At 39.4% G+C, this 24,911-nt stretch overlaps 1 non-coding gene across 1 annotated transcript; it reads right to left on the bottom strand.

Moving 5' to 3' along the window:
- Window positions 1-22,106: 22,106 nt before the first annotated feature.
- On the bottom strand, window positions 22,107-22,213 carry LOC121247948. Its single transcript, XR_005937349.1, has one exon. It is a non-coding gene; the product is annotated as a small nucleolar RNA R71 (small nucleolar RNA).
- Between the last annotated feature and the right edge of the window lie 2,698 nt (window positions 22,214-24,911).

The raw sequence follows: 24,911 nt of genomic DNA, 5'->3' as shown, positions 1-24,911 counted from the left end.
CAAATGGAACCCCTCACATGTTTGTAAGTCCCCTAAACTCTATGTGCTTCATGGTTGGGAGGAAAATACCGATGAAAAAGGAGAGGAAGTTTTTTTTGACACACACGAGACAGCAGACGTTACAATGGGAGATAAGGCTGAGAAACAAATGGAGATCTCCTTAAATGCCATCACAGGAGCTCCATTTCCAAAAACAATGCGCTTATGTGGTTTTATTGGAGGAGAAAGTGTGGTAATCTTAGTGGATTCCGGAAGCACCCATAACTTCCTGGATCCCTCGATTGCGCGAAGGGCCAAATTGCAAGTAGATCCTACCAAACAGCTGAATGTGAAAGTTGCAAATGGAGACTCAGTTACCAGTGAAGGGTTCTGCTCCAACACCTCCATTAAATTGCAAGGTAATCAATTCATTACCCCTTTTTATTTGTTAACTTTGGGGGGTTGTGATGCTGTTTTAGGCATCCAGTGGTTAGAGACCTTGGGCTGCATTAATTGGAATTTTTCCAAGCTTATTATGCATTTTCAGTGGAAGGGGAAACAGATCAAATTGTTGGGGTTACCACTGGGCAGCTCCTCTTTTGAAGAGGGCAGTAAAGTGAAACTGAACTCTACTAAGGGTTCTAAAGGGGTTTTCATTCAACTTAAAGCCATGAAACTTTTACCACAACTGGACAGCAAGCCTCCTAGACATGTAAATGGGGAGATTGATGCACTGTTGAGACAGTTTGGGGGGATTTTTGAGGAACCTGTTGGGCTCCCTCCAGAGAGAACCCAAGACCATAAAATTATTTTAAAGGAGGGTACAACTCCCATTTCAACCAGACCATATCGATACCCCTTCTATCAAAAAACTGAAATAGAAAAAATGGTGGCAGAATTGTTAAAATCTGGGATGATTAGGCCCAGTTCCAGACCCTTTTCATCACCTGTTCTCTTGGTCCGCAAGGCAGATGGTAGTTGGCGACTATGTATTGACTACAGAGCACTCAACCAAGAAACCATTAAAAATAAATTCCCTATCCCAGTTATTGATGAACTTTTGGATGAGTTACATGGCTCGGTTATCTTTTCCAAATTGGATCTAAGGTCCGGGTACCACCAAATCAGGGTGGCACCTGAGGATGTTCCCAAAACGGCCTTTCGCGCCCACGAAGGCCATTATGAGTTTTTGGTGATGCCATTTGGGCTCACAAACGCACCAGCCACGTTCCAAGGCTTGATGAATGAGCTGTTTAAACCTTTTTTAAGAAGGTTTGTTTTGGTTTTTTTTGACGATATCTTGGTTTATAGCCAATGCTTAAAGGACCACTTGAGCCACCTTAAACAAGTGCTTGAAGTTCTTGCCACCAACCAACTTTTTGCTAAGCTGTCAAAGTACACCTTTGGGGTGCCGGAAGTGGATTATTTGGGCCACATAGTGTCATGGGAGGGGGTTAAGGCAGACCCTAATAAAGTTTCTTCTACGTTAGATTGGCCAACTCCTACCAATATAAAAGCACTACGGGGGTTCTTGGGATTAACCGGGTATTATAGAAAATTCATAAAAAACTATGGCCTCATAGCTGCACCCCTCACTGCTCTTCTTAAAAAAGATTCATTTTCTTGGTCCCCCGAGGCTACTGTAGCTTTTCAGCAACTTAAAGCTGCAAATTCACAGCCACCAGTTCTTAAGCTTCCTGACTTTACCCAGGCATTCACAATTGAGTGTGATGCGAGTGGATGTGGCATAGGGGCAGTGCTCATGCAAGGGGGGCAACCAATCTGTTTTTTCAGCAAAGCCTTGAAGGGTAAGGCATTGGCACTCTCCACGTATGAAAAGGAGTTGTTGGCACTGGTCACTGCAGTGCAAAAGTGGAGAACATATTTGTTGGGCCAGGCTTTTGTGGTCAAAACTGACCAACAAGCCTTAAAGTTTATGTTAGAGCAGAAAATGGGGACAACAGCCCAACAGAAGTGGGTTACTAAGCTAATGGGCTATGATTTCACAATCGAATTCAAAAAGGGCCGGGAGAATAAAGTGGCAGATGCCTTATCTCGAAAGCTTGAGCATGTGGTGGAAGAACATGGTTTATTAGCAGTCATCTCCTTTCCAAAGGCTGATTGGATTGGGGAACTAAAACAAAGCTACAACGCTACACCTGAGATGTTGGACTTACTACAGAAACTTCAGGCTCACCAACTAGTTCCTAAAGGTTATACCATGCAGCAGGGGCTGCTGCTTAAGAAGGGGAGGCTGGTCATAGCCCCTAATTCAGAGTTTAAGGCGAAGGTTTTGCAGTTTATACACAGTGATCCAGCTGCGGGTCACTCAGGGTTTCTTAAGACCTACCAACGAGCCAAGAGAGATTTTTTTTGGCATGGCATGAAGAAAGACATTAAGAGCTTGGTCAAGTCCTATGATGTGTGTCAGGTCAACAAAACAGAAAATATTTATCCTGCAGGTCTCTTACAACCACTGACCATTCCTGAGCAAGCTTGGCAGGAAATTTCTATGGATTTTGTGGAGGGTCTTCCCTCATCTAAAGGAGCTAATGTTATTTTGGTGGTCATTGATAGGCTCACTAAATATGGCCATTTCATGAGCCTGTCGCACCCATATACAGCCACTGATGTAGCTCAAATCTTTCTCAAAGAGGTCTTTAAACTACATGGGTTTCCAAGGGCCATCACTTCGAACAGAGATCCTATTTTTTTAAGTGCCTTTTGGAAAAATCTGTTTGCACTACAGGGAACATCACTGAACTACAGCTCGGCTTACCATCCACAGAGTGATGGTCAATCCGAGGCTTTGAACAAGGTAGTGGAGGGATATCTCAGGTGTTTTACAGGGGCCAAACCTAAACAGTGGGTGCAGTGGTTAACTTTGGCAGAGTGGTGGTATAACACTTCATACCACACCTCTGCAAAGATGTCCCCTTTCGAGGCTCTGTATGGGTATCAGCCCCCCAAACTTACAACCTATGTCTCGGGTATCACTTCCAATGACTCTGTCGATCAACTACTCAAGACGCGGGAACAGATCAAACACATCCTTAAGGAAAATCTTAACTTTGCTCAGCAAAGGATGAAGAAATATGTGGATCTACACAGAACGGAAAGGGAATTTGAAGTCGGTCAGTGGGTTTACCTTAGATTGCAGCCCTACAGGCAGAGGTCGGTGGCGACTGGGCACAACCACAAACTGTCCCCCAGGTTTTATGGCCCCTTTCGGGTGGCGCAACGCCTGGGCAAGGTTGCTTACCGTTTGGAGCTGCCACCGGACTCAAGGGTGCATCCGGTCTTCCACGTGTCCTGTCTCAAACGTAAGCTCGGGGAGTAGATCAGCCCTCTGCCGTCGTTGCCTCCTGTCAACGGACTCGGAGAAGTAAGGCCTGAGCCGGAAGCCGTGCTGGGTCACCGTATGGTTCGCCATGGGAATTGCCCTCGCACGGAGGTGTTGGTGAAATGGGTCGGGATCGCTGAGGAAGACAGCTCGTGGGAGGGATTGAAGGGGCTTCAGGAGGAGTACCCCCACCTGGTGGGCCAGGTTCTCTAAGTGGGGTGGGTTGTTATGAAGCCGTAGTGGTGAGGCCCAGAAGGAGATGAGTTCGGGCCAGAAGGGAATTCACATGGGCCAGGCCCAGGGAGGAAGACAGAACGCTGTGTTTGATGAAGCTGTTAGAAACGTCCGTGAAGAAGGAAATGCTGTTATTTTCATGTGTTTATTTACGTTTATGCACTTGCTTTACAATTATCAGTTTTACACCTGTAAGCCATTGATTGGCTGAGTTTGTTATTTTCTCTGACATAGATTCTAGAAAAGGACGAGGTAGTGGAATTGTTATGCATGCTGGAAAATTGTAAGAATTGGACGTGTGTTCATGGAGGTTGGGTGTTCCTCGAAAACGCCCCTTATCAGTGAAGGAATCCTGGGATTCTATTCTATTGTTCTTCTTACATTACTCTTCTTGCATTATATGAAAGTTCATTACACAGCCCACCACCCACACTCAAGTTTCTTGAGACCGGGATGGTAAAAAAAAACACCCATAAACTCAAAACACCCATAAACCCAAAATAATCAGTATAGTCAATTCCTTCATAAGAAAATACTCAAAACACCTATAAACCCACGACTAACAAACTCACAAACTAATCTCATTTAAGGGAGCAAGAATATGCTTTTCAACCATCCAAACACCCATAAACCAAACGACAAACCCACTAACCTTGACTCTAAGTTGCGATGGAGAGAGTGAGAGCTACGAGAGTGAGCTGCGAGGGAAAGAGTGTCGAGCGGGAGAAAGGAGAGCAGGGCAGACTCTCAAACGTGATTCGTGCGTTTTAGACGAAATTGGGTAAACGGGTATTACCCGTTTAAAAACAAATCGGGTAACGGGTATTCAGTTTCAGTTTCAAAGCATAAGCGGGTCGGGTAATTCGGGTTGTGTTAGGTATTCAGCCTTTTTGTTCACCCCTACTTCCAATCCAAAACTTTTATGAATTGAATGATGGGAATAACTTCTCTTTGAGCTTGTAACAAGAGTATATTGCATGGCTATGAGTTTATATTTGAGGATCATAAAGATAGAGATTAGTATGCAAAATTGTGTTATGCTCATCTCTCGGCCAAGACTAGTTTTTGTAGCATATGGCTTCATTTCCATGTATATTTTAGTTTTATTCAGAATTTTCATTTTAGCACTTGTTAGATGACATGTGTATACCGGAACTTTTGGCTTACTTTGTAGTGCTAAGTTGTAATACACAAAGGGAACAAAGAATGCAATGATGAGTCATGGTTTCGAGGAAATTGATAAAGTTTGTTCTAATTGTGGTTTTATTGAAATTTAAACATTTTGAAGTGAGATTAGCAAGTAAACATGTTCATGAAGATATATTTTATAGTTTTGATCATGAGAGTTTCGGTATATGGTTTTCAAGGATGGGTTTAGAAATAGAAATTTCATATTTTTGGGGTTTGCTTGAATTGGTTTTGTGGTAATCATATTTTAAGGCTAGAAATAGATTTAGAATAGAATTGCGTGTAAGTTTATGAATCTTGGTAATTTTTTGGGGATTCAAATGCAATTTCCAAAAGTTTAGGGGTCACATTGTAGTTTTTGGAAATTGAAAGGGCTACTTTGAAAATTGCTGTTTGTAGAAGTTTAGAAATGGATGGTTAGTTATTATGGTGTATTAAATGGTCCCTAACCTTAATGTGTATTTATTTCAGCTGAGAAAATTGTTCTGTGCTAAAAGCAGTCTGTAAGTTACGTTCTAACTTATTCTCATTTTACGTTAGTATGTTCAATGATAAATGTCTTGTTAGTAATCTTTGTTATTATTCTGAGTTTCCATTGATATCTAAACGTTCATGTCATACTATAATGTCATCTGTCATGAAGCATGAATAATGAGTCAACCATGTAATTATTTTTAACACAAACCCAATGTTAGAATGGGGGATTATCCTAGTGGAACTCATCTGACCACTATGAAGTGTATAAAATGGGGTGAAATTTCCTAGGTTGACAAATAACTGTCAACAGGTTTCAAATGGGTTCAAACGATTTTTGAAGTGAAGTCAAAAGAGCCTAACACTGGTGGGTACGCATATGAATAAAATAATCATGGCGTAGGCATTCTGCTCTGTTTGAGTATTTCTGTATGATGTATTCATAGCCGGTCTAAGGACGCGTGATATGGTGAGGTAACCAATAAGAGCACATGATCTATGGGGAACTATGTGGCATCCACCCTCTGTACGAATAAGAACAAGAAGGAATGAAGTTATTTTTTTATGAAAACAAGCATGGTTTCAAAGATGATGATTAATTTTAAAAATCAAGTTCCTTCAATCATGCATATACATCATGTTTATTGTTGTGCATGCTTTCTAATCTGTTGGTAGATGTGTAGTATAACGTCTTGACATTTTTGAAAATTTTACCGTGGTAGTCTCGACTATCATTCCCACCCGAAATGGTAGAAGCTGTATTAGGTCGTCATGAAGATGAATGATCAAGCCTAGACAAAATTGATTAGCGGGGGAACTAGACCTGGAGGAGATTATGGAGATCATCCTCCAGATTTTGAATGTTATTTTTTTGTTGTAACTATGGAGTTCCTACTCCAATAGAATAGTTTTTTGGTTTAAGGATGATGAATCACCCTCTTACAAAAAACATATATATTAACAAGTACTCATCACAATATTACCAACGGGGAATCACTCCACCTATTTGGCAAGGAGAATCTCTCAACCCAACCAATACGTGAACTAATTCACCAAAACTAGACAGGGAATCACTCCACCAGCATGATATAGAGAATCTATCTACGCAATCAACATGTGGAACGCCTCTATCCAAACATAACAAAGGACACCAAGCATGATCAAAATAGGAATCTCTCTACCAGTGATACCAATTGAAGCTAATACAAAAATGTTTTACCCCAATCGGAATCCCTCTACCCATATGAAACTCGTGGTAACATGTCACTAGAATGGTATGGGGACTCCTCAAACTGATCCCATGGTTTTCGAATGCACGGAAAGACACATCACCTTGAACCACATTGTCTTAAAATCGCAATATAAAGATAGCCAACAAATATAATGAAGAAAAGATGCACTTCATGTTTGAAGAGGGATGAGATATAGAATATGCGAATCCCGAAACATACTAACAAACATTTACTCCACATTCCTAGTATGGTCATAGGAATGAACCTATCAGAAAAGTATTTCTATAATAAAGTTGCGTTGACATCATTCCTTCAGTTGTGGAGTTCTTGAGTTCCTTGCTTCCTTCAAGACTTTAAAGAGAAATACTTTATGATCTCAAAAGTGAGATGTTAACTCTTGTCCAATGGCTTTTATATGACGAGACTACCAGTTACAGTCATAACGCTCTTGTAACCTCTGTCATGCTTGAATGAGAGATGTTCGATCTCGGTCATCCATTTGCCTTCTGAACTTGAAGAATTGTAGAGATCGAGTGACTGATGGAACAAGGTGTGCATATCCCTCCAACATTGCCTTCAGTCCAATCCCGTAGTCCTTTTACTAGTGAGGGCCTCCCACGTGGCATTGTGCCATACTATTGAAGTCGAACAATATGGCCTACAGTGTTTGTATTCTGATTTCCCCTGGTGTACTCCAAATATGACATCTCTGATGGAGCATGGGCCTTGGGTACGAGACATGCTGCCTTCTCAGCATCTTTGGGTTATCTTGGAGAGCTCCCTTCTCTATATCGAGCTTGTCCTCACTCATTGTTCGCCTTTGTATGGTCAAGACATTCTTTGCTCACCTAGTGTCAAATGAACATTCCTTTGTAGCCTTGTGATGTCCAGCATCTACCTGGCTCTCTATAACGTGCTGCTCACCTTTTTTCTTGACTGGCCCATTGTCGCCAATATTTTGCCGGCAAGAGGGAATCCCATCCCTTAGTTTGGAGAGGACCTCACAAAGGGACTTTAGGATGTGGGTAGCGAAACGAATTATGGTGTAATCACCATATTTGTTACAATTTTCCACTTGATCACACTATAACTTAGGCAATAATTGAGGTGAGTAAACTTGCCTTGGTACCATTGATCTCAACTTTCATTTGTTCAACTTTTAAACATTTGTGTTAGGTTCTGACAGGCTAAATTTGTACGTACTTTGCCACTTGCATATATGATTGCATCCTTTATCATATGCTCTCCTACCATTAACATATTAGGCACTTTTGATTTACTATGTCTCAAGTAATTGGCATCAACTTTAGCCATATACAAGTCCATGTGTCAACTACACAAATTGTTTTATCACATCCTTCTTCAATGGTCTTATTTCCTAAGGTTTTCCTTGATACACCTTACTAGCGACTTTGCACTTTGTGAGAGTAGACATTATGCAATCTCGATTTAGTGCCTCTCTGGGGATTCTACCCTCATGGAAAGCAACGCTCGTATCTTTTGTCATCTACCTAGAAATGACCAATTATGTCCCATTTAGGTTGAATAGCATAATATTTATGGCACCCTGTCAAATGTCCTAGCGAGGTTCCATGGTGCCAAGGGTGCTAGCCAAGCGGTCAACAACCTGGGGTTTGATCGGGTTAGGTGAGGCTCCAACCTAACACGAAAGGGAACAGACCATTCATGGACTTGAAGGAAATGGGAAGGTGAGAAGTATTCCAATGGTCTTAGGAACTAGCAGCAGGAGACATCGAATACAGCTAGTCCAACATCCGGGCGAGTAGGCACCACGTGGGAATCCGGCAGACATGTCCTAGAGCGAGGTAGAGATGGGGGGAACTCGGCTACAACAGATGAGCTAGAAAAGCTATCTCCCATGAGGAAGAGAATGAAAAGTTGGAGGGACGGATAACCTTGGGCGAGTTACGCACTAAACACCCATGGCAAGAAAAGATTACTCACCAAAAAGGAACTACGGAAAACTAGTGACACAACTAGTCATGGGAACTTTCTTGGATAACATGAAAGAGTTTGGAGAACTGTCAACAACGAGCATAAAAGCCCACACTCCATTTGAAAGATCACATCCAGAGTGGCTCTGCAATCAAAAGTGAAGGCTTGGAAAGTCCTGTGGTTTGGACCCAAAAGTATGGCCCAACACCATGTGGAGAACCCTTGTTCAAAGGATAATTGAGGAGTTGGCAAACCGTAGGGTGTGCAGACCATGCCTTGGTCACCTATCTCTACCATCCTATAGTATGACAAGACATGGATGAAAGACTCCTATCCAAGCATATCTAGAGTCAGTGATATGTCGGAAAAGATATCTGACATTCCCACTCTATTTAAAGGACCAAGACATGGGACAAGATCTTACTTTCGAGAACTTATTCACTAAAGAGCTCGAGCAGGCGATTGTTGTGGAAAGAAAGAGGAGGGAGACAATGAGAGGACTTCGAACATAGAAAGGTAGGAAAGCTTCTAAGATAGTGCTGGGCAAAGTGGGACAAATGTTGTGTGAGAGACATTGAATCATTTCTGTAATCTTCTCCCTTGTTTTTCTACAAGCATTAATAAATATTTTGACCACTATGTTTCTAGCTATATTTACTCGCTGATTTCTAATGCTTTCAATATTTTTGATGCTTTTAACTAATTTTGCTATTGATGATGATATCTTGTTTGGGAGCCCTGGATACATGTGTGCACTTCTATGGCATTAGTGAGAGTCTATCATCATGGTACTAGATGGAAAATTCTTCGGGACCATTCTGCGAACCGTTAGCACGTACATTACACAAGAAGGAGAATGCCTTGGGGGGGAGTAGGGTGGAACAATGTGGAGATGTGGGATCCCCCGATGTATCACGTATTGGTGTCTTCGAGTTAGTTGCGGCTGGATAGAATAAAATCCCCTAGGCAACAAGTTTAAGTGTATGCCTATGAGCAAGTGTGTGCCTATTAGTAAGTTTGTGCCTATGAGCAATTGTGGAATGCCTATGAGTAAAGAATGATATTTGACCTAGTACTGGTTTTTATGAGTTTTCTATTATATATAGATAGGAGCCTGATCGCCATAATAGTACTATTGAGATTTTATCTATTTTGCATAAATAGAGGGCCATGTCCAGAGAGGGTGATTCCTCACCATATATGTTTTCATTTGGAAGGTGATTCCTCATCAAGTTTTGACAATGCACGTGACATCTCTAATAGCATTATCTTTCATTAACGGTCTTGTCATAGCTACCTAACCTACCTATGGTTTTATTTTCGAGACCATAGACTTTGATGTAGGTTCAGACCCTAGTATGACGCTTGAGGAAAAGGAGTCAGTCCGACTTAAGTCTTGACTAAGGAGACTAGGACCCATGTTAGCACTAGTCTTAGCCATAGCTACTTTGTGCACTTTTGTAGAATGTTCGTAACTAAGCCGACTGCTTGTTTGTAACTTAATTTGCCACTTGTGGCGACTAACCGTATGTATCCTGAACGATCTAATGCTTTGAGTTTGTGAAGGGAGAGAAGATCATTTTGTATGAAGCTTAGTTTATGTTACATACATGCTTATGTTGTTATTACAACGTGTTCCATTTATATTTTCATTGCATTATCTTAAACTGAATTCCATACGCGTGTACTTTCCTCTTAAATTACTACACACCTAACCATTCTTTTGGGTGTTCACCAATCAACCAATATCGTTGGCAGCACAATACCTCACCTAGTCATTTATGAGGGATGGGGTGCCACAACTTGGTATTAGAACTATGCTTTTATGTGTGACTCTGGGCAACTCTTAGAAGTATAGGACTGTACTAGAAGATATGAGTGATATAGCATGATTGGTTAAATATTCTAGCACTAGGCATGATTTATGCTTAGGATGATGAGGTGGGATATACGTGATAGGCTTGGGTTATGTAGTAGGAATTAACGATGTTGCAACCCAGAGCTCCACAGGGAGAGCGAACGCCAAGTGGTCATGAAGCAGGATTGTTTGACGGAGGAAGAGACCAAGTTCTAGCTAAGGCACTAAATCTGATATCGGACATGCTAGAATAACAATATGAGATGTGTTCTCATCATATGCAAGTCTAGTTGGTAGGATTCCCAAAGAAGAAGGAAAGGAATGTAAGTACAAGCAATTTTTGGCTCATTGCTACCCTGGATTCTTCATAAACGAGAGCAAAAAGATGGATATCCGATATAGAAAGAATGTTTGAGGTGTGTGGGTACACTGAGGACTAGAAGGTATTATATGCAAACTATTTACTCCAGGGAGAAGTAGCTCTGTGGTGGGACACCCAGAGGAAACTCCTTACTATGGAACTAGGAGCCACGGGAAGGATCTCATGGGCAAGGTTCAAGAAAGAATTTGACAGCCATTATTTCCTAGGGATTATAAGGAAATAGAGATCCAAAGATTTCACTAATTTGGTCCAAGGGTATATGATGGTGGAACAATGCACCGCTAGATGTATGGAATTGGGAAGGTTTGCCCCTCGCCTTATTTCTTTGGAAGCCATGAGCGCGGAATGATTCCAGGACGGGTTGAAATCCCACAATAGGACGCAAGTAGCTTGTGTAGAAATTACGGATTTTCATAAACTTGTTCATAAGGCATCCATAGCTGAACTGGATGAGCGAAATTCATTGTTTGTATCCCTAACTCTAAAGAGGCAAACGAGTGTAGGTGAATGGAGTAGTTCAGGAGCACCACAGAAGTTTGTATCTAGAATAGGTGGGCGATCACTAGTCGTTCTAGGATCCTGAATGGGTGGAATGATGTCAGTATGTAACATTTGTCATAGAGCTCATGAAGGCGATTGTTGTCAAGCCCGAAATGTGTGCTACAAATGTGGTCAAATGGCAAATTTCGCTCTAGATTGTTCTCACGTGCCCTGATGGGAACCAAAGTGGGCCTAGACTTAAAGATCATTTGCATGTTCCAGATGGGCTAATTACAAGATCAAGAGCTAAGAAGATCAAGGAAGCAATGCAAGAATTGGTGCAATCCACTTGAGACGAGTCTAGCAAGAGCCAAATATTCGAGATGGACTTGAAAGAAGGAAATCTAGGGATCATCCATGTGATACAAGCTATGCAAGAGTGCAACATAAATTAGGGTGTATTATTATGATTATGTGATTGAAGGCCTTGGACTTGTTTATTTTATTAAAGGGGCTTATTTATTAGTTATAGGAATTAGTCTAGAATAATTGGGTTTGAGAATGCTTGGCCCACATATGTCTTATTTCTTATGATCTAGGATTTTTGGGAAGACCTTGTATTTTGGCCAATGACTTATTTGGAAAGTTACTTTTTGGAACTAGGGTTTAAAGAGCTACTGTAGCGAGTTACTGTAGTCGCGATACTATTCACTCAGGGGCATTTTTGGAAGATGGGGATTTATTTTGGTTAGGGTTTGATTAGGTTTTGCTTTAAATACTCTTTGTTCCCTCACGTTGAGAAGTTTATGAAATTTGATGAATTTATTCATTGGGAGTTGAGTTTTACTCCTCTTATTCTTGATAGAACTTTTGAACTTATCAAAGGTAAATCACAACCTTTGTGGCATTCCTTCTTTGTAATCTAGGTTTCTGAGATGGGTTCTTCAACGGGTCTAGTTTATAATATAATCTAGGTTCTTGAAACGAGTTCTCATCGGGTCTAGATTCTCCATCCATTGACTTAATTTTGGCTTTCTTGGGTGAGTTTTCAAATTGATTATGGGTTCAAGGGATTTCATTCCCTCGGGTTCATATCATTTGGTATCTAGAGCCAGGTTTCCAATAAGGTCTGATTCTATCTTTTAATTCTCGCACCTTTAATTTTGATTCTAGGGCTTCATTGTTCTAGGGTTGCAAAAAAAAAAAATAAAATAAAATAAAAAAAAAAGGAAAAGTAAGTAGGCTTCCAAAATTCTTAGGGTTTTTGGTTTGGCTGAAATTTGCATCACCTAGAGTTTCAAAATTCTAGGGTTTCTTTCATTCCTAAGTTTGTCAATTGCTTGGAGTGTCGTTTCATTGATTCTCTTCTATTTCATTGTCAATTCTTGTGTGTTTGAATTTCACAATTGAGTATTGTTGTTTGTGATTTAATTAGGGAGAAGAAGAGAGAAAGGAAAGAAAAGAAAAGAAACGAAAAAAAAAAAAAAAAAAAAAGAAGAAGGAGAAGAAGAAGAAGAAGAAGAAGATAAGAAAAGGTAGCATATTCAAAGGTTGCTACATAGTTACAACAAAAAGAAGGAAATACATTTATTGATTGAGCTTCATTATCACAGGGACTAAATACATATTTCTAGTAGGTATCTTGTTTTATAATTACTCTTTCCCTCGTATAAATTCCTTGAGTCTCGTGTCATTTTATTCCTTCCTTGTTTCTTGTTCTTGTTTCTTGGATCTATACTACATGTTGGAATAATATAAGGTTGTATTGTCTTGATTTTTGTTCAACTAGTTCTTAAAGAACTTGAGCAGGAAAACTATTGAGGTAAAAGGCAAAAGAGTGTGAGACTATTATCGGGAAAAAGCCAATTAAGAGTGAAATACGAGTGAAGTGCCATTATTTGAGTTTAAACACGTAAGGGAGTGTGTGAGGTTTTCCACTAACATTCTTTTTGTGCAGCACATTACGATGTCTCATAGGAGTGACTCATCACCAAAGGGGATGACAGATAACTCATCCTTTGTGTTGCAAGCCATGCAACAACAGTTTGAACGGTTGGACTTGGTGTTGGGTGAAGTGAGGGATAGGATGGATCATCAAGATGCAATAATTAGAAATCTGTAGGGCATGAGAGATAGGAGGCGACGTGAGTCTAGTGTTGAAAATGGGTATGAGAAATAAGAGTATGGTGATTCTCTTGTTACTAGGCGTTCACTCAATACACAAGTTAAGATGGATGATACAGAGCAACAGAGCGAGAATATTTGTCATACTAGATGCCACATCAACAATAAGGTATGTAGTATGATCATTGATTTGAGTAGTTGTATTAATTTGGCTAGCACTACTTTAGTTGAGAAATTGAATTTACCTACCTTGAAACACCCTAGACCATACATGTTGCAGTGGTTGAGTGATTATGGAGAGATTAGGGTAAATAAGCAAGTGCTAGTTTCTTTTTCAATTAGTAAATACCAGGATATGGTCATTTGTGATGTAGTGTCAATGCATGCTAGCCATATTTTTGTTGAAAAAACCATGGCAGCATGATAGAAAGGTGATCCATGATTAGTTAAGGAACATGTACAGTTTTGAAAATGATGGAAAAACAATTAAACTTGCTCCTTTAACTCCAACACAGGTCCATGGGGACCAATTGAAACTCAAAAGTGAGGTTGCTCAAAAACGAAAGAGTGAAAATGAGAGTTATCAAAAAAGGGAGAGTGAGAGTGAGAGTGACAAAAAAAGAAAGAATGAAAGTGAGAGTGATCAAAAAATAAAAAGTAAAAAAGAGATTGAGCGAAAAAATAAGAATGAAAGTGAGATTGAGACAAAAAGCAAGAGTGAAAGTGAGATTGAGCTAAAAAGCAAGAGTGAATGTGAGATTGAGAAAAAAAGAAATAGTGAGGTTGAAAAGGAGAGAGAGAGAAAAAAGATGACGGTGAGGCTGAGACCTCTAGAAAAAGAGAGATTGAGTTGGAAAACAATTGTGAGGTTGAGAGTACAAAAAAAGATGAAGAAAAAGTGAGTGATAGAAAAAAAGTGAGTGAAACAGAAAAGGTGAGTGAAACAAAAAGAGTGAGTGGAAAGAAAAGAGAGAGTAAAGAAAGTGAGAGAAAAACAAAGAGAAAAGGGAGTTTTTATGCTAAGGCGAGTCTTAATACTAATGAACTTGAAGTATCTTTGTCTAATATTGTTGTCTCTTTGTTGCAGCGATATGAGGTCGTATTTCCTAGCGGTGTGTTTAGTAGATTGCCACCTATTAGGGAGATAAAGTACTATATTAATTTTGTACTAGGTGCGACAATTCCTAATCGACATTTCTTTGAAGAACATGAGTCCTTGACACACTTGAAGAGACAAGGTAAGTTGTTAACTAGAATGCATGCAAAGTGGGAGGACTGTATTAAGAGTTTTCCTCATGTATTCAGATACACACAAGGTATGGAAAATTTTGTGGTTGATGCATTAGCAATAAGGTATGTCCTTGTCTTCATTTTAGATGCAAAATTGTTGAGACTTGAATATGATAACGAATTGGATGCTAATGATGATGACTTTGCTAGTGTGTATGGAACATGTGAGAAAGCATCGTTTGATAAGTTCTATAAACTAGATTGGTACTTGTTTAGAGAGAATAGATTTTGTATGCCTACTAGTTTTATTTGTAAGTTGTTTGTGTGTGATAGACATGGTGGTTTGTTGGGTAACCTTGGTGTAAGGAATACTTTCGTTGTGTTGCACGAACGTTTGTGGGAGTATCATTTGCCATTCAATGACGTGTTGCATGAACGTTTGTGGAAGTATTATTTGTCATTCATTGATGTGTTGCATGAACGTTTGTGGGAGTATCATTTGTCATTCATTGACGTGTTGCATGAACGTTTGTGGAAGTATCATTTGTCATTGATTAATGTGTTGCATGAACGTCTGTAGGAGTATTGCTTGCCATTCATTGAGTTTGCATATAACTGGAGTAGTCATTTTGGGGCAACGAAAGCTTTAGGTGTGTTTCACGAACATTTGTGGAAGTATCATTTGCCATTCATTGAATTGTTACATGGATGTTTGCGAGAGTATCATTTGCCCTTATTAGAGTATGCATATAATAAAATCTTGCATATTACTATTTCTTATTCTCTGTTTGACATTATTTATGGTTCTAATCCACATACTGTTTTAGATTTGAAGCTTTTGCTTGTTGATGATAGGAATAGCTTGGACGAACCTTTTCAAATACTAGAGAAAATTAAAAAAGTGGATCTTCTAGGTAAGTATCCTGTTTCTGTTATTTTTAGTGTTACTAACATTTTTCCCTTTGATCCAGGTGGAGATTCGAGGTCGAATCCTTTTGAGGAGGGGGGAATGATGGGAACCAAAGTGGACCTAGACTTAAAGATCATTTGCATGTTCCAGATGGGTTAATTGCAAGATCAAGAGCTAAGAAGATCAAGGAAGCAATGCAAGAATTGGTGCAATCCACTTGAGACGAGTCTAGCAAGAGCCAAATATTCAAGATGGGCTTGAAAGAAGGAAATCCAGGGATCATCCACGTGATACAAGCTATGCAAGAGTGCAACATAAATTAGGGCCTATTATTATGATTATATGATTGAAGGCCTTGGACTTGTTTATTTTATTAAAGGGGCTTATTTTATTAGTTATAGGAATTAGTCTAGAATAATTGGGTTTGAGAATGCTTGGCCGACATATGTCTTATTTCTTATGAACTAGGATTTTTGGGAAGGCCTTGTATTTTGGCCAATAGCTTATTTGGAAAGTTACTTTTTAGGAACTAAGGTTTAAAGAGGTACTGTAGAGAGTTACTGTAGCCGCAGTATTGTAGCTGGGGCACTATTCACTCAAGGGCATTTTTGGAAGATGGGGATTTATTTTGGCTAGGGTTTGATTAGGTTTTGCTTTAAATACTCTTTGTTGCCTCATGTTAAGAAGTTTATGAAATTTGATGAATTTATTCATTGTAAGTTGAGTTTTACTCCTCTTGTTCTTGATAGAACTTTTGAACTTATCAAAGGTAAATCACAACCTTTGTGACGTTCCTCTTTTGTAATCTGGGTTCTTGAGATGGGTTTTTCAATGGGTCTAGTTTTTAATATAATCTAGGTTTTTGAAACGAGTTCTCATCGGATCTAGATTCTCCATCCCTTGACTTGATTTTGGCTTTCTTGGGTGAGTTTTCAAATTGATTGTTGGTTCAAGGAATTTCATTCCCACGGGTTCATATCACCCCCAATGCAAGAAACGATGCCAAAAGGAAGATTTTGAGGTGTAAGGTAGCTGGTGCAAGCCAGAGTGTACACACTTACCCCAGTAGAAGTTGACGAGGAGGCCGTGGAAGCGTAGGAAGGTGGCATCATCATAGGTATGAGGTTTTTACTCGCTTTTGCTAACTTTCTTTTTAGGAACTCCTTGCGCATAGTAAGTATTGGTGATTATCACATGAAAGGTTAGGGTGTCACACGTATTTGCCAGTGCTTTGTTCGCCTTGGGAGCTCCTAGTCATTTATGTCTTCGACATTAGTTAAACTAGCTAGCCTTCGAACATAGCCAATAAGTTAAGGGATTACGGTGGCTCTATCTAATGAGGAGACAATATTCTGTGCCAAGGTAGTTAAGGGATGCCTATTGGAAGTAAAGGGAGTAACTTTAGGCCGGTCTAATTGTGTTCGGTACACTAGGTTTCGACGTTATTTTGGAAATATATTGGTTATTTAGGCATTTTGCAAGTATAGATTGTCATTGAAGGATTGTAACTTTTCAAGTGTCAGGAATGGAAGCTAGGGTCTTTAAGGGAAGTAAACTATGTGCCCTACCTAAATCTATCACCTTAATGCAAGCTAAGAAGGAATTGGTAAAAGGAGTTGAGGCTTATCTAGTGCACCTGACCTAGAGAAAAGGAGTGCATAAATAAGTGGAGGACATACCACTTGTAAGAGAATCCCTAGAGTCTTTGAGGGATTGCCAGGGATGCCCCTTGTAAGAGAAATAGAGTTTTCAGTTGACTTAGAACTAGGGACTATTCCATTTCATAAGGCACCCTATAGGATGGCCTTAATAGAATTGAAGGAACTAAAGAGTCATCTGCAAGAATTATTGGTAAGTGGATTCATTAGACCCAGTACCTTTCCTTGGGGAGCACCAATACTATTTGTGAAGAAGGATGGAACCCTTAGGATGTGTATCGATTATCGGGAGTTGAATAAGACTATTAAGAATAGGTACTGAACACCTAAATAGATTACCTATTCAACCAACTGCACGGAGCTGCAATCTTTTCCAATATCGATCTTAGGTCGGGATACCATCAACTGAAAATGAAGGAAAGTGATATGTCTAAGAAGGCTTTACGAACCAGGTATGGTCATTATAGTGCCTTTTGGGTTGGCAAACGCCCCAACAACTTTCATGGACCATATGAAGTGTGTTCTGACCATTTTTGGATTTATTTGTGGTCGTATTCATAGATGACATCTTAATTATTCTCGAAGTGTTGAGGAACATGAGGATCACTTGAGGATAGTGTTGAGGGCCATTCAAGATCATCATTTGTATGCCAAGCCTAGTAAGTGTGTGTTTTGGATAGAAGAAGTAAGATTTTTAGGTCATGTGGTAACTAGGAAAGGAATCATGGTAGACACTAGCAAGGTGGAGGCAATGATGGACTAGTAATGACCTACCATTGTGCAGGAGATTAGAAGTTTCTTGGGGTTAGCCGGTTATTATCGTAGATTTGTGGAGGGATTTTCTAAGTTATCAAGTCCTCTTACGACATTAACCAGGAAAGATGTTAAGTTCATCTAGATTGAGTGGTGTGAGCAAACCTTCGAGGAACTGAAGAGGCAATTAACTACAACCCCTGTTTTGGCACCACCAAAACCAAATAAACCATTCATAGCGTTCAGTGATGCGTTGAAGTATGGTTTAGGATGCGTTCTGATGCAGGAAGGTAAGGTGATTGCCTATGCATCTAGACGATTGAAAGATCATGAAAGGAATTACACCACCATTGACATGGAGTTAGGAACGGTAGTGTTTGTCTTAAAGATATGGCGACATTACCAATATGAGAAAGAGTGCAAAGTATACACCGATTACAAGAGCTTGAAGCACTTATTTACCTAGAAGAATCTCAACATGAGGAGGCAAAGATAGTTGGAGACTATCAATGATTACCGATGTGAGAATAAGTATCACCTGGGTAAAGGCAGAACATCAGCGACCAGTAGGGAACCTGCAACCTTTACCCATTCCCGAGTGGAAACAAAAAGATATCGCCATGGGCTTCGTGGTAGGATTACCCCGAACTCCTATGGGTAGTGATCGATCGGTTAACCAAAAGTGCTCACTTCTTGCCAATCACTACTATGGTTAATATAAACAAGAGCAACCAACTGTATATAAGAGAAGTAGTAAGATTACATGGAGTCCCTAAGACCATAGTATTAAATCAGGACCCTAAGTTTACGTCTCATCTTTGGAGGAGCTTACAAAGGGCAATGGGCACGAAATTGAAGTTCAGTAATGCCTATCACACGCAGATGGACGAACAATTCTAAAGAACCATACAAACTTTGGAAGACATGCCAAGGGCCTATATATTGGATTTCAAGGGAAAATGGGAGCAACACATTCCCCTTATTGCGTTTGCATACAATAATAGTTATCAAGTGACTATCCAAGTGGCCCCTTATAACGCACTCTATGGGCAAAAATGTAGATCACCTACCTGTTGGGATGAGGTAGGAAAGGCCCAATAGTCAAGAGATGACGGAGAAAGTTAAACTAAGACGGGGAAGGATGGCTACCACCAAAAGTAGACAAAAGAGTTATGTTGATTCTAGGAGGAGAGAACTAGCTTTTGAGGAAGGCAATTGGGTATACCTCAAGGTATCCCCAATAAAAGGTGTTAAGATATTTGGGCTGAAGGGGAAGCTGAGCCCAAGAGATATTGGACCCTATTAGGTAATGGAAAGGGTTCACCTAGTAGCGAATTGAGTTTGGTTGTTGGTGGAATATGAAGGTATTCACAACCTTTTCCACATTTGATTGCTTAGGAGAGGTTTCAGGAACTAGAAGGCTTGAGTAATTAAACCAAATCTTGTTCAGTTACAGCCAAATCTTACATACGAAGAAATGTCGGTACTAATCATGGACAGAAAGGACAAAATATGGAGGTTGAAGATTGTGCCCTTGGTAAAGTTGCAGTGGGGGGAATGTGGGTATCAAGGAGTTTACATGAAAAAGCGAGTGACTCTGTAGTCAAAGGTGAAGGCTCGATAAGTCGTCTCCTCAGGACTCAAAAGTATGTCCCAACGCCACATGGAGAACCCTCATTCAAAAGAGTTGGTGAACCGTCAGGTGTGTAGATCACACCCTCGTCGCCTATCTCTGTCATCCTCCAGTGTGATAGGACAAGAATGAAATATTCCTATCCAAGCATGTATCTAGTCACTGATATGTCAGAAAATACATATGACATTCTCACTCTATTTAAAGGACCTAGACGTGGGACAAGATCCCATTTTTGAGACCTTATTAACTAAAGATCTTGAGAAGGCGACTGTCGCAGAAAGCAAGAGTAGGGAGACAATGAGAGGATATCCTGTGTAGGAAGGTACGTTAGATTCAAAGATAATGCTGGGTAATGTGGGGTGAATGTTGTGTGTGAGAGACATTGCACCAATGTAATCTTCTCCCCCCTTTTTCTAGCTATATTTACTCGTTAATTTCTTATGCTTTCAATATTTTCAATGTTTTTAATTGCTTTTCTTACATATGATGATATCTTGTTTGGGAGCCTTGGATACCCGTGTGTGTGTGTGTGTGTGTCTGTGGAGTGAGCGAGAGTCTATCGTCATGGTACAGGACGAAGAATTCTCTAGGACCGTTTTGGGAAGCGTTGCCACATACATCATGATAAGTGTTATTTTTATGTGACTTTTATCACTCTTTTATTTATGAAAAATATCATTTTCCTTTCAATACATTTGATTTTATTTTATTTCTACATATTTTTATTTATTTTCATGGATTTTAAGGAATAAGAAGATTTAGTACAAAATGAGAGTATTTTGGTACAAAATAAGAGACTATGGATCTAGACTGATGAGAGGCAGCGGGATTTGAAGTAGACGAGAATAGGGTTGTGTGGTCCTTGTGACCTCCATGCCCGTTCATTTGTGACCTCCACATCCATTCATTTGTGACCTCCACGCCCACCAGTTTTATTCAGCACACACAACATCTACCGGATGGGATTTTCCCAAAGTTCCATAATCAATTTACTAACTACCAAATCCTTCCGATCTCCACATATCATTGAATATTCCATTTTAGATAATTCCAATATTCTTGGGATAATTTCCTTTTATGTTAACATCAATCTTTAGAAACTATTCTCCAGGATTTTAAGTTAGATTGTAGCCGTATTTATTTTGTTTCCGATTTTGAGTTTTGACATCCATTTAATCCCATCTTATGGGATGAATAGAGAGTCTTGATTGGCAATTTTAGCTTTAGTTTTGAGCTTTAGAGAGTCTGAATTTAGGTTTCAATAGTTCAAAGTTTATTATTTGAGTTTCTTCAAGGAGGCAAATCTAAGGGAGCAGAGGCGAGAGCCGCATGTTTCATCAACTAACTCCAACGAAGAATACCAGTTTTATTGTTTTTCTTTTTAATTTCATTATGAATTAATTTTATTTTCTAGAGCTTTGATGTAGCCTAGCATTGAACACACAGTTTATATTCCAAGTCATTTTATTTTCAATATTTCCATGATTGAGTGTTTATTGCTTGTTCTTAATGCTTACAAATTTCTAGCTAATTATTGTTCGATCTTTTGGATTGTAATGAGACAGAGATGTGATTTGTAATTAAAGCTATAAGATTAAACATCATTAGTTGAGCCAAAGCAGAGACGTTTTATAGCGACTAGTGTGATTTTCAAGAAAAATCCAAAGAACTTAACGAGTCTCTAATTAGTTAAATTCACATAGAGATATGGAGTTATTAGTTAGAGATATTTTTGTTATTGTTCGAGAGAAAATATTGAATAGTTAAGGGATTTTTATCCTCAACTTGGGATAATTGAGATTCTATAACAAGGAAGAATAAATTGTGTGGGATTTGCTAGGTGAAGTCAAATAATCTAGATCTATTTTTATTATTTTTAAAATCTTAATTTTAAAGTTATTTTCCTTAGTTTAATTTAGATAAACCATTCTTCAAATTTTGGTTTTCCAAATAATAATTTCAGTATTCAATAGCATAATTATCCCTATGGGTTCGATAGCCATTTTCTTTAAAACATTTCACTACTTGTTACGAATCTGTGTACTTGCAGATTATATTTTTACTTGAACAAGTTTTTGGCTTCGTTACCAGCTAGATTTTTATTACTTTGGATTTTATTTTATTAAAAAGAAAATATTTAATTTGATCTCAGTTTGATCTTTTCAGGAATCAGAAGTATGCCGATTTAAATCATTAGAGCATACGTTTTTCGAACCCGAGATTGAAAGGACCTTACGTGGGATCAATAAAGAGAAAAAGGAAAAGGTTGTTGCCTGTGAAGTTAATATAGCCGACCAGGAGGACAAGGCACTAAGTGACTATGTGATGCCCTCGGTCAATGGGACAATGTCCAGTATAAGGCAACTAGCTATACAAGCCAATAACTTCAAGATCAAGCTGGCCATCATTCAAATAATCCAAAAAATCGTTCAGTTTGGGGGGCTGTCACAAGAGGATCCTAATGTTCATATTGTAAATTTCCTAAAAATTTGTGATACTTATAAACACAACGGAGTGACAGATGATGCTATTCGATTGAGACTTTTCCTTTTTCACTAAGGGAAAAAGCAAAACCTTTACTGAATTCTTTGCCACTTGGGATCATCACCACCTGGAAGCAGTTGGCACAAAATTTTTTAGCGAAATATTTCCCTCTGGCCAAGACAACAAAGTTAAGGAATGATATCACTATCTTCACCCAATTTGAGGGTGAATCATTATATGAGGCATGGGAGAGATTCAAGGATGTATTGCACAAGTGTCCACATCATGCCCTCCCAGCCTGGCTCCAAGTACAGACGTTTTACAATGGTTTGAGTTCCACAAATCTATATGTGGTTGATGCAACCACAGGAGGAGCATTAATGAGTAAGACCCCTAAAGCCACATATGAACTTTTGGAAGAGTTGGTGTCTAACAACTATCAGTGGGCCGTAGAGAGAGCAATGCCAAAGAAGGCGGCCAGTGTCATTGAGCATGACTCTATGTCCGCAATTGCAGCTCAGTTGGCAAATCTATCCAAACAACTAGGTAAGATGAATGTTAATGCAGTTCAAACTAATGTTATTTGTGATCATTGCGCAGAAAATCATTCTAGTATAGATTGCCAAGTGGGGAATACTTTTGTCCAACCGAGTCATGAACAAACCCACTACGTGTCAAATTTCCAACATCAAAACAATCTTTATTCAAACACGTTCAATCCCAGATGGAGAAATCATCCTAACTTTTCATCAAGCAATAACCAAGGGCCGGCTAGAGCACCTCAATAGAGTCCACAACAAGAGAAGAAGTCAGCACTTGAGGATATGTTCAAGCAGTACATGCAAAAAACTAATATGGAGATGAAAAATAACTCGGCATCCATCCACAATCTTGAGGCTAAAATAGGTCAGCTCTCCAACATGCTTATCGAGAGGATAGCAAGGAATTTACTGAGCAACACTGTGACCAATCCGAAGGAGCATGTCAAAGCCATAGCATTGCGATGTGGGCGGACATATGACCAACCACGAACAGTAAGTACTGAACGAGATGCAGAAACTAAAAATATGGAGAGTGAGAAGAAAGAAACCGATCAGGAGGTGACCAACCAGTATGCTGAGGAGATTAGAGAGAATAAAGGGGTTGAAAAATTTTAAAAATCTAGGGATTTTACTTCTGAAACTTATTCTCCTTCAATTTATGATCCACCAATTCCTTTTTTGCAAAGATTAAAGAGAAATAAAATTGATAATCAGTTCTCTAAATTTTTGAGTATATTTAAGCAATTGCATATTAATATTCCTCTCATTGAAGCCTTAGAGCAAATGTTTAAATATGCAGAATTTTGAAGGATATATTATCAAACAAGCGGAAGTTGAAGAAGCATAAGACTATGATGCTTACCGAGGAGAGCAGTGCAATTTTACAAAAGAAACTACTGCCTAAGTTGAAAGATCCAAGGAGTTTCACAATCCCCTGCAGTATCGGAAATTCCTATTTTGATAAAACTTTATGTGACTTAGGGGCAAGTATTAATCTAATGTCTTTCTGTGTTTTCAGGAAACTGGGTCTTGGAGAAGTAAAGTCGACAGCCATCTCTCTACAGTTGGCAGACAGATCTATCATTGTACTCATTGAGGACGTACTGGTGAAAGTTGATAAGTTCATCTTCCCCGCCGACATCATTGGACTTGATATGGAGGAGGATAGGGAGATCCCTTTGATACTGGGCCGACCTTTCCTGGCGACGGGGAGAACTTTAATTGATGTCCAGAAAGGGAAACTCGTTTTGAGGGTAGGCGAGGAGCAGGTCACTTTTGATGTATTTAGATCTATGAAATTCCCTTCCGAGGTACATTCCTGCTTTCAAATAAGCGGCCGAGACATGGTCAAGGACGACGAAACTTATGGAGCTGACTTTCCAAAACTATCACTTGAGGTATGTCTTACTCATTCTACATCTATTGAATCCAAAGACGAAGAGGTAAGGAAGTGTGGGAAATATTTGGAAGCTACACCATTCCTTTCTCCTGCAATAAAACTGAAAGTGGAAGAGCTGCACTCATCTCAGCCGACATCACCCAAGCCTGAACTCAAGCCACAACCATCAAATTTAAGGTACGCTTTCTTGGGCCATGACTCTACTTTTCCAGTTATTATTAATAGTTCATGAGTGATGTGGAGGAATAGAAGTTTTTGAGAGTCTTGCGGGAGCACAAAATGGCTTTGGGTTGGACCATCTCGGACATCAAAAGAATTAGTCCTTCAATTTGCATGCACAAGATTTTAATGGAGGGTAATTTTAAACCGATCGTCCAACCACAGAGGAGATTGAATCCATCAATGCAAGAAGTGGTGCATAAAGAGGTATTAAAGTTTTTAGATGCTGGAATCATTTATCCAATCTTAGATAGTGCATGGGTAAGTCCAGTGCAACTCATTCCAAAGAAAGGAGGGATAACCGTGATAAAAAATGACAACAATGAACTGATACCGACGAGGACAGTCACGGGATGGTGAGTATGCATAGACTATCGAAGATTGAATGATTCAACTCTGAAAGACCATTTTTCCTTATCATTTATTGATCAAATACTAGAAAGACTTTCCAGCCACGCCTACTACTATTTTCTAATGGATATTTCGGGTACAATCAAATAGTCATTGCACCTATGGATCAAGAGAAGACCACTTTCACCTGTCCTTACGGTACTTTTGGATATAGGCACATGTATTTTGATCTTTACAATGCGCCAACCACGTTTGGCAAGTGGACATCATGCAATTTTGAAAAGTGGCTGGCGCATTGCTAAGATGCATGATGTTTATTTTCTCGGACATGGTGGAAAAAGTTTTAGATGTTTTCATAGATGACTTATCGGATTTTGGTCATTCTTTTGATAACTGCTTATATAGTTTATCTTTGGTTTTAAAAGGATGCAAGGAGACAAATCTTATTTTAAATTGAGAAAAATGTCACTTCATGGTTG

The sequence above is a fragment of the Juglans microcarpa x Juglans regia genome, chromosome 1S, assembly GCF_004785595.1.
Source record: "Juglans microcarpa x Juglans regia isolate MS1-56 chromosome 1S, Jm3101_v1.0, whole genome shotgun sequence".
NCBI lineage: Eukaryota > Viridiplantae > Streptophyta > Magnoliopsida > Fagales > Juglandaceae > Juglans > Juglans microcarpa x Juglans regia.
Note: the sequence above shows the minus strand (reverse complement) of the source record. Positions and strands in the feature narration are given on the sequence as shown.